This window comes from Phocoena phocoena, chromosome 2, assembly GCF_963924675.1.
Source record: "Phocoena phocoena chromosome 2, mPhoPho1.1, whole genome shotgun sequence".
Classification (NCBI taxonomy): domain Eukaryota; kingdom Metazoa; phylum Chordata; class Mammalia; order Artiodactyla; family Phocoenidae; genus Phocoena; species Phocoena phocoena.
Window position 1 is genome coordinate 11,649,313 of NC_089220.1, and position 17,504 is coordinate 11,666,816.

Here is a 17,504-nt window from a genome sequence, read left to right on the forward strand (position 1 = left end):
TATCTCCTTTGATGAAAGGAAAAAAGCAATGCCTTTAGTGGGGTCCTGAGCCATTCCCCGGATAGCGGGCTGAGTCCCTATTTTCTTTAGTGGAGGGAGTTCCTATAGTGGAGCCACATGAGCCCGGAGCCGGCTGAGGCCCTCACAGCACCTCTGGGCTCACAGGATGCACTGGGGAAAAGGACACGTGGCTTTCCTCCGGACACCCCTGTCTGGATGGATCAGTGCCTTTCCCTCAGGAAGAGGTGGGGTGCCAGTTTGGGCTGCCTCGGGGAACATTCCTGCAGCCAGCAAGCCCAGAGGAGGCAATTCTCAAGACAAGAGGCACAGACAATGTCACCACCATCTGCCAAGGAAGCCCCATGTCAGGCAGCTCTGGATAGCCAGCAGTACCCCTGTACCAGATCCCTGGAAAAAGGGAGCACCCTCACCAGGCACCTGCCTCTCTAAGGTCCCTCCACTCCGCCCCACCCCTCCCCACTTCTGCCCGTCGGCTGTGCAGACTCCACACCCACCAGCACTGGGCTTCGTCTCCCATTTTTGGCCCTCCTGTTGCCCGTTGGGTTTGTCCTTTGATCTTCGTTTCCCCCATCCAGTCCTTGGAGCCCATCATGGACTTGCTTTGTCTTATGTTTCTGCCTAGGTCCACAATTAGTTTTTCTCTGCCCCCCTTGTTGATCGTTGTCTGGACTGACCAACCCTTGACCCCCCTTGAATGGGGATCTGGTGAGTTTCAGAGGTGAGACAAGAGCATGCATGTGGAAGCACCAACCTCTGTCAGCGTCTGGCTCACAGAAGATGCTCAACTGAGTCACTTCCTTCCTGCTTTAGCTTCCTATTTCCTGGATCTCCAGGCTTCTGAAACCTACGAGTGACCTACACTAATGCCATTCTCTTTGCAGTACTGGATCTAGTACTGGTCACGCTGGAATGGCAACTGAACATCATCTCACGTGCCATTTCCAATCAACTGGCAATGGCTTCCCAGAGCACTGTGCTGAAGTTGAGAAGTATGAGTGTAGACTCAGTGGGAAAGAAGCCCAGGATGGACCAACAATGTCTGCCATGAGCACAAGGGTGCTGGGGAACCGAATGCTGGGTGAACATGTGCAGTTCGTGGTCACACCCTAGTTCTGGTCTCATCTCCATCACAAAGTGTGTGACAATAAGAAAATCACTTCCCTTCTCCAAGCCTCAGTTTCCTCATCTCTAAGTGACAGAGGAGTCCCTGCCAGTTCAGTAAGTCACCCTGAGCCCCTCATATACTAAGAAAGAACAGAGTATTAGTGAGTGACCTTTGGGCCCCTTGTCCATCAAAGACCTGGCTCAGGAATCCTTTGCTCCATGTCCCCCCAGCGCCCCTCCCAGCACGCCACTTCTGAACAGCTTCCCAGGATTGGGGTCTCAACTTTGTTCCTGATGGCAGGCCTGCTGGCTGTGGCTCCAAACCCCTAAATTGGGAAATGTTCAAATGAAGATTGTTTACATTGTGTATTCAGAGTGCAAGTGGTGTTTGAGAAGTGTTGCCATGGAAACCGGGAAGTGAGGAGGCAGCTAACTATGAAGAGAAATAATCTAATATTAACACACACAAGCTACGCTCTTGGGCTGCTGTAAATGAAATAGCATGTAATTGGGCAGGCGGCCACTGTACGTGTGCCTGGCCTTAGTCTTAGAAGAGAAACTACCTCTTGAGTCTACTTTGTTAAAGAAACCATAGTGGGTTGTGAGGTTCCCCGACTTTGGGGCCGAGGTCCCTCCCAGCTCTAAGAGTTGACGCCTCTAGGCCGATGGCTCTCAAACTTTGTCGACTGGTGACCTACTTGGATAAAAGATGCCCCATGGACCACTTGCCCCCACCCGTCCCGAGTTTTCATGGAAAAAGGAACTGCACGGTAACATGCGATGCTACCATCCAAGCAAATTCAAGGGAGCCGAGGTGCACGTTCACAGCTGCCTTGCAACAGGGGTGTGGATAGTTTGCATGTGAATATAACATTAGCATGGAGTTATTGGAAACTTATAAACTCCTCAAACAGCTGATGCAAATAGGCATCACTGCACACCACAGTGTTAACCAGACAGCTCGCCACCAACGCCACGGACGCTGGTGAAGCTGAAAAGCACAAGATGACACCAATGGGACCCTGGCAGCGTGTATTCTTCCCAGGGTTGCAGGATTCCCAGCCATCTCTGATGCCAAGAGCTGGATGACAGCCAGACTTCTTAGTAGAATGCCGAATTAAGAGTCCTCAGTCAGCTCTAGCAATAGGCTCATTTTACTTTATAAACAACAAATATTAGAAACCCTCACTACTCATTCGTTAACTTTGGCCCTTATGCGGCAATGACAGCCTTTGGGGTGGAGTGCCCTTTGCGTGGGAAAGGGTTTACGAGTTTGTATCAGGAGGGCCGTATCCTACCCTGGCGGCCCTCCCATGGCTGCAAGTCACTGAGAATCGTGGGGTGGAAAAGTCAAGTAGGTCGGCTTGCCTGCAGCTCTGAGGCTCCATCCCCAGCTCTCCCATCACTCCGTGTAGCCTGGGGCTAGAGAACTTAGTCCCCCATCCCAGTCTGTGGGCCAGCTGCACCAGAGTTTTGAAAAAAAATACCTTCCTGGGCCACAGCTCTGGAGATTCTGATCTACAAGGTCAGGGTTGGAGATCAGGGATCTACATGTTCCAAAATGGGCCCAGAGGGTGTGACAAGCAGCCAGATGAGGAAGCCCTGGGCTCTGTGAACCTCAGGTCGCCTTGGGACCCCACCTGGGACCTTGGCCTGGTTGGGAGAGCCCCAGCACCTTGGTTTCTCCGCCTGCATTCTGAGCATGGCATGCCTGCCTCCCGGGGGAGGTGAGAGTTACAGGACAAAACACTACAACGCCCTCAGCTCACCTTGGTTCCTGGAGGGTCTCTGGCAATATTCGTTTGGAAGCAGCATGGCCCATGGAGAACCCAAGGGGCCGATTCACAGGGGACATTTTTTTGTTATGGGTTATAACCTACATATACTTTACATATGTTCTTTTATATGTATCAATTTTTCATAGCTTTTAAAAAAGGTCTATTGGGGGAAAAAAAAGAGGATATAATTTGGAGTCAAAAAGACCAATGTTCCATCCCAGTTCTGCCATTAACTGTGCCCACTAGCTGTGTTATATCCCCTCTCTAAGCAGCAGTTCATGGACTTTAAAATGGAAATAATAATCCTTACTTCACAGGCTTTTGTGAGGGTTGGAAAACAAATTTACCTTAAAATCCTTTTGAGACGAATCCAGATATGAGTATATGAATAAAACAACTGACTAGATCAAAATGGGAGAAAGCGCAGAGAACAGCTGGCACACTGCCTGGGGGCAGAGGGGGCATTCAATGGGCTGCTCCTGGCTGCTCCTGACAGGGCCCCCCGAGTGAGCCAGCCTGGGGGACTTGCAGCCAGACGAGCAGCAGACACCCCAGGAGAGCAGAATCAGAGCTGACAGCTGGGGTTCTGCTGGGACAGAGGAAATGCAGCTGCCCCTCCCAGGTCAGGGGTGGCCAGCACCCCAAGTCCAAGGTGACACTCCCCGAGATCCCATCAGATGAGCAGAGCACAGCCTCAAAGAATTGACAGGAGCGGAATCTTGAGTCATTGGTATATCCTGCTTCGTGCACTCAGAGATGCAAACTGTATCACCGGCCAGCAGGGGCCAAAGCACAGCTCATCCTTCTCCACGCCAGCTTGACAAAATGCCCAGGCTTTTCTCCTGGGTCCTCTGCCCTGTATGGTTCAGGAATCCTTCAGAGATGCTTCTTTGTACCCAGGTCTGATGTCCAGTCCTGGATGTCTTCACTGTGTCTATAAACGCAGGCAATCCCTCGAGACAGAAGTTAAGGTGTCATTTGCAGACTCCCCATGGGCAGCAACAGTATCTCCTGTTAGAAATCACTTGTTAGAAATGCAATTATTAGACCCCCCCCCCCCAGAAACCCTGGGGGTGGGCCCAGCAACCTGTATTTTAACAAGCCCCCCTGGTGATTCCAATGAGATCAAGTTTGAGAACCACTGCCGCAGGTTTTATCCTCTTGGGCACGGTTGAAGTTGGGTCCCTGCCACATCCTGTATTCCAGCTGGTGGGGTTGGAGGGAGGGAGAGAAGGTCATGGAGGAGCCCCACCCAGTTTTCTAAGGCCTAGACCAGCAAGTGACTCACGATCCACTGGTGGGAATGTCACATGGCCATACCTACCTACAAGCAGGGCTGGGAAATATCTCTAGTTATGCGGCCACGTGTTCACCTATAACTCTACTAATCTCTATCTAATGGCAGGAGAGGACAGACTTTGTGGACCGCTAGTCGTTTCTGCTGTATGTGTCCTCGGTCACCCTGGCAACCACAAGATGGGAGATTGAAGCAGCTTAGTCAGGAATTGCAGTTCTTGAATTTGGGGCCTTGCAGGGGAGGGCAGAGAAGGTGGGTGTATGGCTGACCTCAGGGCCTCTTTTCTTAGCCTCTCTGACTGCCCCTTCTAGCAGCTCCAGCACCCACAAGGTCCCCACCATCCTGTCCCCAAGTGTAACCTCTCCACCGCAGCATTCCATGCTTTCCTGATTTCCTCCTATCAAATCTCACCTTTCCCATGTCTCACTGTTCCAGGATCTTCTCGGCAAATTTTACCCTCCCTGTGTCCCATTATTCTATGATTCTTTTATCAAATCTTACCTTCCCTACATCTTACTATTCTAGGTGAAGGGCAGATTTTATGCAGGCTCTGGTAGCGTTAAAACAAGCACAGGGTCCTAATCTGAGGAGGCGATAGTAACAGCTCTACCCTGTTTCTCAGGCCACAGGTAGACTATCATGTCAAGTTCTGATGGGTCCCTTTTTTAAAGGAATATTAACAGTTTAAGACAATCAAAGGAGGGCTTCCCTGGTGGCACAGTGGTTGAGAGTCTGCCTGCCGATGCAGGGGACACGGGTTCGTGCCCTGGTCCGGGAAGATCCCACATGCCGCGGAGCGGCTGGGCCCGTGAGCCATGGCCGCTGAGCCTGCGCATCTGGAGCCTGTGCTCCGCAACGGGAGAGGCCACAACAGTGAGATGCCCGCGTACCGCCAAAAAAAAAAAAAAAAAAACAATCAAATGAGGGTGACAATGATAGTGAGAGTATCTCAGAACTCTGGGGAATTTTTTGGCTTAAGGAAGACCTCGGAGTGGAAGACATAGGAATGATCCTCAAACAGAAAAGATTGTCAGGGAGAAGAACTCAACCTATTCCATGTGGCCAAAGAGGGTTGTAAGATAAAGGCAGACAGATGTGGGCTCCATGATATAAAGGAGAACAGAATGACAATGAGGCTTAGCCAACAGTGGAACTGAGCACTTGTCTTGTGAGGAAGTAAACTCAATCCTTGAAGGATCCAGAAGAAGTGAGGTGACTGCCTGTCTAGGATATTAAGAGGCATCTGAGAAGAGATACCCGAGACTAGATGAGCTTTGAGTCAATCCCAGCCATGAGAGTTCTTGGTTCTAACGTGTATTTGCTGGTGACCCTGAGCAAGTCATTGAACCCGTATGAGTCTCATTTCCTTGTCTATCAATGTGGGAGTCTCTGCCTCACATACCTCAATCGGGGTATTGCGAGGGTTAAATGACAAACTCGCAAAGGCCCCTGGTAACTGTGACTACGTGTCAGAGCACAGCTGCTGCTGCTGACAATAAGCACATCCCTCCTTCCATTTACAGAGAAGCTTTAGGGACCCGGTGCCTCTAATAATCTAAAAGACTGGCCTGAAATTGGACTCTTCAGGCATGAAAGGCAATTGTCAGGGAGGAGGATATGACATTTTCGTCTAAACAGGACATCGTGAAACATCTCAGGTCGCACACGCCCTCCGCCTACGTTTGTGACCAAGTCTGGGCAAAACCCGATCAGCTGGCACTCTGCAAGCCTGGCAGGACCAGGCATCCACGGTCTGCCCCTGCATCTCAAACTCACCTGGCATTTCAGTTTATTGATTAAGTATCTGCCCACCTCTGCCTCGTGTTCAGGAACGGCCCCTTCTCATTACAACCCAGCTTGGTTTCGCTGAGGTGTCTTTTAAAGCTTCCAGCAGAGGCGGGGGCACGGGGACACATTTGTGTGTGTTTCAAGGCGTGTTTGTTTCAAAGTGGGCTTGCAATAATGCTGCAGTGCAGAACTGAGCCATTGTGAGCGGATAAATGCAGGGCTGACGTCTGTGGGCCTATTATCTGAACTGTTACAACTGCCCAGGAAGGGCAGGCCTGCTGACTACCACGACTCACTTGACCAAAAAGCAAAGGGGAGCGGGGGCGGCGCGCCCAGCTCTCTGCTGATCATATCTCTTTTGCTGACTGTGTAATGAGGGGGCTAGACAAAATTCCATCAACTGGCACCGCACAGCTGTGGCAGAGCAGGAGTTTGTCGGACTTCTGTCCTTCCTCTGGCTCTTGAACACCACGCTGACAAAGAAAAAAGCAGTTACTCGTTCTCTGTTCTGTTGGAGTCTCAATTTTCCCTGTTCCTGGTATCAGTTGGTATTATCTGGGACCTGGAGAGTAGTAGATGATGACGTTTCAGGAACCATGACGTTTATGGTATTTTGTTAGATTGGTTTCTCCCATTCAGGAAGATAAAGATATATGGGGACATGATATGGAACCACGGGTATTCAATATTATTAGGATCAAAGCTTCAACTTTTAATTGGTGAAGGAAGTCATTTTTAGAGATAAAAATATGTACGGGTATGTCTCGCTCATGCACAGATTCTAGGATTCAAACCCAGGTTTCCAGTATTCTTTCTGTTACAATGTAAACGCTTTCATTCCTTTATTCATTCATTTGGTAAATACTGACTGACACCCCCTACTACGTGCTGGGTATCATTATAGGGACTGGCAATAAAGCAGTGAATCAGACAAGCCGAGTCCCTGCTCCACGGACCTTATATTCTAGCGGGGGAAGACTTGTGCTTTTCGATTCACGTGTGTGTACCTCCCAGTACAATTTGCCTGGTGCTGGACACCTAAGCAGGTGTTAATAAATATTTGATAAGTGAATGAATGAATGCCTGGCAGTGACCTTGATCCATGACTCTTCATTTGCTTCCCCAAGGCCACACCAAGAGGGTGTTGCAGCTAATAACACACCCAGACATGAGCGAGGTCGCTTGTGGATGGGTGCATTAGCTCCATGCCAGGGAACAATTTGTAACTTTTCTCACGAAGCGTGAACTTGGAATAATTTCTAAATGGCAGGTGCACAGATGATTTCTCCAAGGAGAAGACAATTTCATCTTCCCACTTTTCATCATGCAAATCTTCCAACCGCCGTCGGTAATAAGTGGAAATAGATCAATGAGATCCCAAATTCACATTTAACTGTTTGGAAGAGGCGTTTTCATTGCAAAGAGCAGTTGAACAGAACAGGGGCTTGGTGGTGGTGTGGGTGTTTCTGAGACGCGGCTGGAGCTGCGCTGAGGTAGATGTCAGAGCAGAGAAGGCAAGAGAACCGAGTTTTAGAGAGAATTATTTTTTTAAATTTCAGTGTGAAAGTTTAGTATTCAAGGTTTGGGGAGAAATCATTATTTGTCTCTGTTCAGCCTGCTGTGCTTTCAGGATCAGACTCCATAGCTTTTGCAGGGTGTGCAAAGCCCTTCACGGTCTAGCCCCCCACCTGCCTCTCTAATCTCTCCTCCAGGCTCTGCACTCACTCATTCGGCCCCAGCTCTCTCCCCCCAGCCCCCTTGCTGTTTCAGAACACACCACTTTCACCTTTGTGCCTCTGCTCAAGCTGTCTCCTCTTCCTGGACAAACCTTACTCCATCTTTCAAGGACCAATTCCAATGTTATCCCTTGGCAAAGCCTTCCCTTGGACCAGGAAGAACGAAGCCCCCTCCTTCCTCTGTATTCCCACGGCCCTTGGTTCATACCTCTCGTACAGCGTGTTTGAATCCCTCTTCCGGTTGTTTAGCAGGTCTCTCTCTTCTACTAGATTTCGAGTTCCTGGAGTCTTAATTACTTTTGAATTATCTACGGTACTTAAAGCTGCGCCTGGCATCCATGAATGTTAAAGCAAAGAGGATACAAATACCAATTAAACGTGAGGTTCAGGTTAAGGGAGATGCTTGCTGGCTAGAAAGGACTGGGCAGTGCACTCGATTACTAAAGCAGGATTATGGAACAGGCTTTTCGGAATATCTTAAAGACCCTCGTTAGTCTGAGATACCAATTGGCCCTTTGCAGAAAAAGTTTGCCCGCACTTGATCTGCACTAACTGTACATTAATGGGCCATACTTTAAGGTCTGTCTGCAAAGTGTCCTCTAGACATTTCCGCTTCTAAGGTCTGGTTCTCTCTCCCATCCCCCTTCCATTGTCATCATTTTCCAATCCATTTTTCACACGACTTCTAGACAGATCTTGCCAAAAGTTCGGTTTGACCCTTTCCATCCCCTTTCAGGCGGCTCCACCAGAAAACGTCCAGAGTACAACATCTCTCTCCATTTCCTGCCTCACTTGCCGAACTGACTGTCAATTCTGCCACTTGCCATGCTGGCTCCTCTGATCCAAAACGCTAGTGATTATATGATGCACCATTGATCTATCAACAGTTTCTCGGGGCGGGGGTGAGGGTGGGGGATTGAAGTGTGTATGTCAATTTCAGACACGTCTGAATTTCAGAAATGTAACACATAGGAAAAAATCAGGTGCACCCCTGAGTCGAGGAATGACAGAAACAGGGAGAAAGAGGATGTGCTGGGCAATGGCTGAAGTGCTCCCGGGGAGGCCAGCCACGTCCTCAAGGACCTTGGGTGTCAGGCGCCGGGGTTCGGCTATTGTCCTGGAGACGATAACGGACTGCTCAGGGATTCTGCACGAGTGAGTGAGTGACGTGGTCACATTCGGCTTTCAAAGACACCACTGTGCAGCCTGTGTGAAAATATGGGATGAAGCGGGGCAGATTACAGAAAGGAAATACAGTGGAGGAAGCCAGGTGTGGACTAAACCTGACAGGGGGACCAGACTCCAGGGCATGGACCTGGAAGAAAGTTAGGAGATAAATGGACTGCAGTTACTGGCTGACTGAAGAGGCCTAGGACATTGGGCGGGGGGTGGGGGCGGGGGCAGGCGGAGGAGTCAGGATGACTCCCAGGCTTCTGTCCTGGGAATCTGGAAGAACCAGATATATGCTTGGACTGAGGAGGAAACATCGTATTCCCTGGAAACATCGTATTCCCTGGATCTTTAAGCGTAGGTTCAATGCTTGTCACCTTGAACAGGTTCCAATGTGACCGCTAGGTCTTGTCTTGATTTTACGAATTTAGTAATGGAATCCACAATCTAGAACTGCGGGGAAGAAGGGGATGGCCACAGATGACCTTCATGTGCCCTTGGAGGCAGGGCCAGAGCTGCTCACGGAGGGGAAGGTGGTTCTCCTTCTTGCTGGAAGATTGCCCTGAGGGGTACAGGTAAGGCAGGCGTTGGCAGGAGAGAGGATGCCTCACTCTCCTTCTCAAGGCAGAATGGTCACCCCCAATCTTCCTAGGGCCGCTGTGTCCCTGCCGCTTCCCCCCACCCACTCCAGGGATCAGGGCTCCAGCCTGTGGTCGAGCACCTTTGAGGAATGGCCTCGCCATCCCCCTCCCCGGCAGGGAAGTTTGCATCAAAGCCCCAGAGCAGAGACCTCACGGTTGCTGGGGACAAATGCTCTGAGACCTCTCAGAGCATCCTTCCTCCAAGAGATAGGCACAGCCCCTCGCTTGTTCCCTGGGCCCTTTAGAAAAGAGGGGCAATTTGACAGGAGTAAGGTATGTGTCCTGGGGCTGGGCTTTGTTTTGTTCTGAGCTTTCTGATCACAGGTGGAAATGGAGGCATGGTGTCCACAGTCCCATACAATGGAATAACACTCAGCCATAAAAAGAAACGAAATTGAGTTCTTTGTAGTGAGGTGGATGGACCTAGAGTCTGTCATACAGAGTGAAGTCAGTCAGAAAGAGAAAAACAAATACCGTATGCTAGCACATATATATGGAATCTAAGAAACAAGCAAACAAACAAACAAAAAACGGTCATGAAGAACCTAGGGGCAAGATGGGAATAAAGACACAGACCTACTAGAGAATGGACTTGAGGATATGGGTAGGGGGAAGGGTAAGCTGTGACAAAGTGAGAGAGTGGCATGGACATATATACACTACCAAACGTAAAATAGATAGCTAGTGGGAAGCAGCCGCATAGCACAGGGAGATCAGCTCGGTGCTTTGTGACCTCCTAGAGGGGTGGGATAGGGAGGGTGGGAGGGAGGGAGACGCAAGAGGGAAGAGATATGGGAGCATATGTATATGTATAAGTGATTCACTTTGTTATAAAGCAGAAACTAACACACCATTGTAAAGCAATTATACTCCAATAAAGATGTTACAAAAAAAAAAAATCGAAGTGGCAGGTGGCAGTGTCTGGGCTGCAAGTATGCCGCCACTCATGGCTGGAGTGGCAGTAGGGTGCCTGAGGTGCCAAGGTGAGGGCAGTCTTCCCCTCACTGGTGCTCTAAGGCTTCACCTTCATCGAGCAAGAGCCGCCACAGAAGCAGCAGGACCACAGGGGATTGAAGGACTAGGCTTGCTGAGGGAGACTGCTGGGTACAGCACTTTCTTTGCGGGTGGTGCAAAATCAATCGGGAAGGGCATGTCAGGAGGACTGAAGGGTCCCCTTTGAATTGGAATGTCAAGGCCAGCTCCCAAGAAGAGACTGGGCTGGAAGCTCATTTGAAGTTTAAGTCAAAGAAAGTAATAGGTCAGGGGATGTCCTCCAACCCCATTCAGGTCTGTCTATGGGCATTCAGTTCATTTACTGCATGGAGAATAGTACTTCCCACTTGTATAGTTTTGCAATTTGATTTCAGGGCTGTTGACATTCATTCTCTTCTGTGGACGAGGCAGGTAAGGGCTGGACTCATTAAGCTCCTTTCCTCTGCTGAGAACCCCATGACCCCTACACTTTTCTGAAGTCCCACAGTTAGTAAGCGATGGAGGGGTTTCCAGCCTGGGAGAGTGGCTATTATCTCCCGGGTGAGATGACTCAACAAGATATAAGCCAATTGTCTCTCCCCCATACCTGTAATGAGGTCTTAAGTCAGGTCTCCCTGAAACAATCGAGCTTTTCATTGAGCCACAAGAGATCTCACATGAAAGAGATGCTCTCCCGGGTTGGGGTCACCTGCTGTGAACACATCTGCCATGAAAGGCTATTGGCTCAGGTGTATGTTGGTTCCAGCCCCACTGAGACATACGTTACACAGAAAAAAGTTTTAACTCAGCCAAGATGTATTCTTTAAATCCCAGCAATGTTAGAGATGATTATTGCCGCCCCCCAACCCCCCCTCAAAAGTTAAGACAATTATTCTGGAGTATTTGATTGGTCCTAATAACCACATGCTATTAAAAAATCATTGAAACTCATCCAATCAATTAAGCCTCCAATTACAAGAAAGGTAAGAAGAGGAAGTGGCAAGGTTTTCTGAATGCTAATTAATAAGGCTTTTAGTTTGAAGAGAATCGTGTCATTTTGTTCTAACACTACAAAAACCTGCCTTGGGGGAGATTAAAGTAGGGATTCTTCAGAGGAGATAATTTCTGTTAAAGTACATAGTGAACTCTTTATACAGAGACTTGGCTGAGAACACTGAATTCATTCTACTTGAAACTTTTCCAAAGAAAAAATGGGGTTTGAGAAGGAGAGAAAGAGGATGAGGAATAGAGAAGGACAGAGAGAGGATAGGAATTGAGACGGGGAGAAGCAGAGGCAGAAATTTCCTAAATTATAAAATATAATTTAAAGAAGAAAATATGTAACAAACTAATGGAAATGATCCCTGAAAGTATAGTCTTTATCATACTAAGTGAAGTAAGTCAGACAGAGAAAGACAAATATCATAGGATATCACTAATATGTGGAATCTAAAATGATGATACAAATAAACTTATTTACAAAACGGAAACAGACTACAGACTTTGAAAATAAATTTATGGTTACCAAAGGGGAAAGGTGGGTAGAAGGGATAAATTAGGAGTTTGGGATTAACATATACATACTACAATATATGAAATAGATGAACAACAAGGACCTACTGTATAGCACAGGGAACTCTACTCGGTATTCTGTAATAACGTATATGGGTAAAGAATCTGAAAAAGAATGGATATATGTATATGTATAACTGAATCACTTTGCTGAAAGTGACCACACCTGAAAGTAACACAACATTGTATATCAACTATACCCCCAATATAAAATAAAAATTAAATTATAAATAAATTTAAAAAATAAAACAAAACCAAATATGTAGAGTCTGTTGGAGAGAGAGACAGGAATGGGGTAGAGCGGTGAATTTTAGAGAGCCAAATTCTAGTTGTAGATCTCTGGTCCTTTTGGTTGACCTTGGGCAGATCTCTTCATTCTGAGCTCTGCTTTAGAAACACCCTGGTATTGCTACAGTCTCCTACTCTCACACTTTCTCCGTCCCTCCCTAAGAAACTGGGTTTTGTGGCCACCCTGATAAAATCGATGGCTTAGATTTGTATGTAACTTCCATTTCAAACTGGTTCACTCATATTCGCTCTCAGTTGATCCCCAAACAACCCTGAGAAATTGGCAGGGCAGGAATTATGGACCCATTTTACATATGAGGAGCCTGAGGTTCACAGAACTTAAGTGTTTTATCCAAGGATCCAGTCATTAAATTTCAGAAGTAGATCTTGTAATCAATGCCCTTCTACCAGAACATGCAAAATTTTCTTGGGCTCAGAGTCAATTCATACCCAGGAAACCAGATCCTGTATTGTTGCTCTCTCCAGGTCTGCCCTGTTCTAACTAAATTGTGTTGTCTGGTTGTTGAGACTTAACTCAGAAGGCTGGGGGAGGGGGTGGTTCTTCAAGGTTGGGCAGTGACACAGAGACTGGTAGGTGGCCGTAGCAACAGAGTGGGATATTTGCAAGGTCACTTTGAGTCCGTCTGACAATTTAGGACCTGTGTTTCTCTGAAGATCCGAGGATGGAAGAGAGTGAACCTTGTTCTAGCTGGGAGAAGACCCACAGTGGCTCTGTGAGTTTGCTCAGGCTGCCTCAACGGCATACCACACATTGGAGAACTTAAAACAACAGAAATTTCTTCTCTCATGCTTCTGGAAGCCAGAAGTCCAAGATGAATGCGCTGGCAGGGCCATGTGTCATCTGAAGGGTCTGGGGAAGACTTCTACGTTGTCTCTTCCTAGTTTCTAGGTGACTGCAAACGATCCTTGGTGTTCTTTGCTGGCAACTGAACCAATCCCATCTCAGTCTTTGTCCTCATGTGTAGTTCTTCTCTCTGCCTCTGTTTCTGGGTCCAAATGACACCAGTCTTTGGATTGAGGCCCACCCCAATTTGGTATGACCTCATCTTAACTTGATTACATCTGCAGAGACCTTATTTGCAAATAAAATCTCATTTAGGAGTACCAGAGGTTTGGACTTCAACGTATATTTCGGGGGACTACAATGTAACCCAAAACACTGGCTGCCTTCTATTCCACCACTTCTCAGCTCTTCATAAATAACTGTCAGGGGGGCTCTGCCACAAAAGACACATTTCAAACGCTTTGGCTTTTTGAAAACAATCATCTTAAGCAACTTCAAGAAAAATATTTTTCTGCAGCTGTGCAAGAAGAGGATTTCAACATGCTCTAGCCAGTTTTCCCCAGTACCGTATAACTTAAAGAAAATTGAAGCCCCTCCCTTGGAGACCCTCTACATGTGACAAATACTTAAAGCTAAGTGGGGTTTATAAGGCTCTCTGAATAAAGTAAGTATTTGTGAATGGAGTTTGTGAGGCCGCTCTCACTCCTCCCTTAAGATGCTCATTATACGTAGAGAGAAAGCAGCTTTGGTCTGATCCATTTGAATACTTGTCCTAATTCATACTTGCTGAAAAGACGTGGCTTTCCTAACTTCTATCCCGTGATATGCAGTGAATTTTTGCCAGAACTTTTAAGAAGATGGTGCTTTTCTTACAGGTGATATGGATTACTGGCAAACAAATAAAATAAAGCAGCATAAAGATTACAGAAAAGCTTTCTGTTCTAGTTTCGGCATCTATTACAATTTCCTGTGCCATCATAGAAGCAGTTTTACTTTCTGCCAGTCTGAACCAGGAAGTATGGTACTGTGTTAACTCACATTATTTCTTCCTACTTTCTTCCCCTCCCCTGATTCTTTGCATTTCTTTCCCCAATTTGAGGAAGAATATATCACAGTAAATGGAAAATGCACATTTTCCCCACTCTACTTTGGGCTTTAAAAAAACAACCCCATTTTCTGGACCCCCCAGAAAACTCCATCATTTCTAGGGCTGAGAAGCAAAAGCTTTCCTTAGGAAATACATGGGATGGAAGGAGCCCTGTCCTGCTCGGAGTTGATGGCGGGTTACATGAAAAAAGCGTGATCCTGCCGCAGCTGCTGCTTGGCTTTCTTCAAGTTCAACCCGAAGTACCCAGGTTCTGATTGTAAAACTCGAAAATAAAGGAAATGGAACGTAAACTCCACTTATCAATCTCATTGTAAAATCATGCCATCCCCTCCTATCAGACATCCGTGGGTACCACCTCAGCACCCATGTTTCCCTTCTGTCTCCCCTGCAGCTCCCAATTTCTGTCTGAGAACACTTGTGCATCAGGAAAAGCTTATTCCAAGTGATTCTGTAACCAGAGATGCACCACGGGACTAAGCCAGCCAATCCTTACCATGTCTCTGGCCACAGTGAATGGTTCAGGCACAGGCAGGCAGCCTGGACTGGTCCAACCAAAGTGGATCTCAAGGCTTTGATTGAAAAATGCGAAGAGAAAAGCACTATTTACAATAGCTAAGACATGGCAGCAACCCAAGCGCCCGTCAACAGATGCCTGGCTTAAGAAGATGTGGTATAGGGGCTTCCCTGGTGGCGCAGTGGTTGAGAGTCCGCCTGCCGATGCAGGGGACACGGGTTCGTGCCCCAGTCCAGGAAGATCCCACATGCCGCAGAACGGCTGGTCCCATGAGCCATGGCTGCTGAGCCTGCGTGTCCAGAGCCTGTGCTCCACAACGGGAGAGGCCACAGCAGTGAGAGGCCCGAGTACCACAAAAAAAAAAAAAAAAAAAGATGTGGTATATATATATATATATATATATATATATATATATATATATATATACAATGGAATATTACTCGGCCATAAAAAAGAATGAAATATTGACATTTGTGGCAACCTGGATGGATCTAGAGACTATTATTCTTAGTGAAATAAGTCAGACAGAGAAAGACAAATATTAAGTGGCCAAAAGTTTCGTTTGCTTTTTTCCATAAGATGGTTCTAGCAACATTTACTTGTCTTTAACTTCATTCAAAACAATTTTGTTAGGTTATATGTGACAGCCGTCAAATCAGCGTGCATTTAAAAAAAGACTTATCAAAATTGGTGGATTTTGGGGGTTAAAGACCTAAATGTAAGGCCAGACACTGTAAAAAACTCTTAGGGGAAAACTCTTCAAGGCAGAACACTCTATGACGTAAATCACAGCAAGATCCTTTATGACCCACCTCCTGAAGAAATGGAAATAAAAATAAACAAATGGGACCTAATGAAACTTAAAAGCTTTTGCACAGCAAAGGAAACCATAAACAAAACGAAAAGACAACCCTCAGAATGGGAGAAAATATTTGCAAATGAAGCAACTGACAAAGGATTAAACCCCAAAATTTACAAGCAGCTCAATAACAAAAAAACAAACAACCCAATCCAAAAGTGGGCAGAAGACCTAAATAGACATTTCTCCAAAGAAGATATACAGATTGCCAACAAACACATGAAAGGATACTCAACATCACTAATCATTAGAGAAATGCAAATCAAAACTACAATGAGGTATCCCCTCACACCGATCAGAATGGTCATCGTTAAAAACATCTACAAACAATAAATGCTGGAGAGGATGTGGAGAGAAGAGAACTTTCTTGCACTGCTGGTGGGAATGTAAATTGATATAGCCACTATGGAGAACAGTATGGAGGTTCCTTAAAAAACTACAAATAGAACTACCATATGACCCAGCAATCCCACTACTGGGAATATACCCTGAGAAAACCATAATTCAAAAAGAGTCATGGGGGCGTCCCTGGTGGCGCAGTGGTTGAGGGTCCGCCTGCCGATGCAGGGGACACGGGTTCGTGCCCCGGTCCAGGAGGATCCCACATGCCACGGAGCTGCTGGGCCCGTGAGCCATGGCCGCTGAGCCTGCGCGTCCGGAGCCTGTGCTCCGCAACAGGAGAGGCCACAGCAGTGAGAGGCCCGCGTACCGCAGGAAAAAAAAAAAAAAAAGAGTCATGTACCACAGTGTCCATTGCAGCACTATTTACAATAGCCAGGACATGGAAGCAACCTAAGTGTCCATCGACAGATGAATGGATAAAGAAGGTGTGGCACATATATACAATGGAATATTACTCAGCCATAAAGAGAAATGAAATTGAGTTATTTGCAGTGAGATGGATGGACCTAGAGTCTGTCATACAGAGTGAAGTAAGTCAGAAAGAGAAAAACAAATACCGTATGCTAACACATATATATGGAATGTAAAAAAAAAAAAAAGGTTATGAAGAACTTGGGGCAGGACAGGAATAATGACGCAGATGTAGAGAATGGGACGAAGTGAGAGAGTGGCATGGACATATATACACTACCAAATGTAAAATAGATAGCCAGTGGGAAGCAGCTGCATAGCACAGGGAGATCATCTCGGTGCTCTGTGACCACCTAGAGGGGTGGGATAGGGAGGGTGGGAGGGAGATGCAAGAGGGAGGGGATATGGGGATATATGCATACGTATAGCTGATTCACTTTGTTATACAACAGAAACTAACACAACATTGCAAAGCAATTATACTCCAATAAAGATGTTAAAAAAAATTGGTGAATTTTTGTGTAGCCATTTTAATATTGAAAAGGGAAGAAAAGAGCAACATTTTTGGCATATTATGCTTTATTATTTCAAGAAAGGTAAAAACGCAACTGAGATGCACAAAAAAGATTTGTGCCGTGTATGGAGAAGGTGCTGTGACTGACTGAACATGTCAAAAGTGGTTTGTGAAGTTTCATGCTGGAGATTTCTCACTGGACAATGCTCCACCGTCGGGTAGATCAGTTGAAGTTGATAGCGATCAAATCGAAACAATAATTGAGAACAATCAATGTTATACCACACAGGAGATGGCTGACATACTCAAAATATCCAAATCAAGTGTTGAAAATCATTTGCACCAGCTTGGTTATGTGAATCGCTTTGATGCTTGGGTTCCATGTAAGTTAACCGAAAAAAACCTTCTTGACCATATTTCCGCATGCAATTGTCTACTGAAATGTAATGAAAACTTTCAGTTTTTAAAACCAGTTGTGATGGGTGATGAAAAGTCGATACTGTACGACAATTTAGAATGGAAGA